The sequence below is a fragment of the Anabrus simplex genome, chromosome 13 (genome assembly GCF_040414725.1).
Source record: "Anabrus simplex isolate iqAnaSimp1 chromosome 13, ASM4041472v1, whole genome shotgun sequence".
NCBI lineage: Eukaryota > Metazoa > Arthropoda > Insecta > Orthoptera > Tettigoniidae > Anabrus > Anabrus simplex.
Window position 1 is genome coordinate 16,125,343 of NC_090277.1, and position 2,193 is coordinate 16,127,535.

Here is a 2,193-nt window from a genome sequence, read left to right on the forward strand (position 1 = left end):
AATGACCTCTAAAACAATTTGAGAGGAGGCGAACTTGCACTCCTAATACACTTTGATTTTAAGACCTACTTTGGCTCTTAGGGGGCTGTCACACAGGCTCGATCGAACGACTGCGATCGACCGACTAAGAAAACAAACCTACAGAGGGCAGTGGCACCAGTCACACAGCATCGATCGTCAGCGATCAACTACGAGCGATGAAGATCGACTGGTTTGTAAAAACAAACGTGTCCGTTTTTCAGTCGCAGTCGTTCGATAATGGCGGACGCAACATAGTAATCTGTTGATGAAATCGAAACATTAATTTGCTTAGTGTATGAAAACAAAGTGGTGTATAATCCTAGACTCCCTGGATATAGTAATAGGGAGACCGTGAATTTTGTATGGCATTCTATAGTGTGGAGAATTGGTACAAAAACTGGTAAGTAATTATTAGATTTATTACGATTATCTTATGAATAGCGTTATCTTAGATTATGTATTGATAAAGTACATTATACGGAATAGAGTGGTAAAATGAGTTACACTAGGAGAAGTAGTAATTATCATTCTTGTAACTTAATTGAAGAAATGTTTGGAAAACATAAGCAGTGCTTTCCTAACCTCCATCTCGTACCTAATGAAATGAATACCATTGTTTGCTTTAATGACAAATAAGTGTAGGCCTATGCCATAAGTAGGCCTACTACATGTATATTTTCTTTGTCACAATATTCTGATTCATTGTTTCAGGAAAAAGTTGTGCCAAAACATGGCAAATTCGGAGGGCTGGATATCGAACTTGGAGAGATAACATCCTCCCTCTCCTCCCAGGTTCTGCTGTACAGAAAACATAAAATGGGTCTACTTCAATGCCCTCAACTTTCTGGAACTCTTCATTGCTGGAAGAAGGTACAATTCTGTAATATTTATTTTTAAAAGTAGGCCTACATTACTGACCAGTGTTCTAGTTGTGAAAGAGTGAGGGGAAGATTCAGTCTGTAGGCCATAAGTTCCACCCATCTGTTCATTAATTTATCAAATATAACTGAAAGTAATATAATATAATCTAACCTAGCAATCATCTTACTAAAATAATTATTGAAAGTAACAATTTCTTAAACAGAAGGCTTGTGTCCAGACTAAAATGTAGCTCCAATTTAGAAGAATTGCATTAATATGTTGTTCATTTTTTTCAGTTCTATAACAAACACATCTATGGAAGTGGCACCTGGTGTATGAGAGCCTTTTCACCAAGCTGAAATATAGGAGGAGGAAGCAGAAATAATTTGTGTTGGAGGGGTTTAACTCCTACAGTTCAGAAATTACTGAAGGGACTTCAACTTCCAGTCCAGTGGCTTCTGCTTCTACAAACAGCTTTGCCAGCAGTTAAAAATAAAAGAAACAGAAATGTGAAAGTGACAGTGATGTGTTAAGTGAATATTTAGAAAAGATACTGAAAACTGAAAAGAAAATATAATCAATGTTATTTTTAGTGTCTTCATGATGACATGGAAAGAATGAGTGAACTAGGTCGAAGGGTTTTCAAAGTTAAAATTCAGAAACTGTTGTATACAGTGTTAGACCAAGAAAGAATCTAATAAAATTTATGTTCTTGAGAAATGTTCTACTTTTTAAATTAAATCATTTTTTGTTATACTTATCTATCAATATTTATTGGAATACTCAGTGAGTTATGTGTATTAGGACCTGATGGGAAAGAACCTTAACTCCAATTTTTATTAATTATTAGCATTATTACAACATCTTAATTTGTATATTTTATGTGGTAGAACAGGTATGGTTTACAAGGAAAGGAGTTTTTGAAATACATGTAGTAGGTCCTTTCTGTGTGTATGTAGTAAGCAGTTGTAAAGCACAGGTGGTCTGAAACCAGACCAGCGTATTGATAGTTCTGTCCAAGAGCTGACTTCCTTCTTACGGTATACTGTTGATCACAACTGCAAACTCATTGCACTAGGTTTGTACAGCACAGGTGGTCTGAAACCAGACCAGCGTATTGAGACTTCCTTCTTACGGTATACTGTTGATCGCAACTGCAAACTCATTGCACTAGGTTTGTACAGCACAGGTGGTCTGAAACCAGACCAGTGTAAGGACATTAGTAGTTTTGTCCAGGAGCTGACTGCCTTCTTACAGAATACTGTTGATCACAACTGCAAGCTCATTGCATTGGGTTTACTGCATCTGTGT

At 36.5% G+C, this 2,193-nt stretch overlaps 1 long non-coding RNA gene across 1 annotated transcript; it reads left to right on the forward strand.

Annotated features, from left to right (window-relative positions):
- Positions 1-457: 457 nt before the first annotated feature.
- LOC137502905 (uncharacterized) lies at positions 458-1,638 on the forward strand. Its single transcript, XR_011018912.1, has 2 exons — positions 458-891; positions 1,179-1,638. It is a non-coding gene; the product is annotated as an uncharacterized lncRNA (long non-coding RNA).
- The last annotated feature ends 555 nt before the right edge of the window (positions 1,639-2,193 follow it).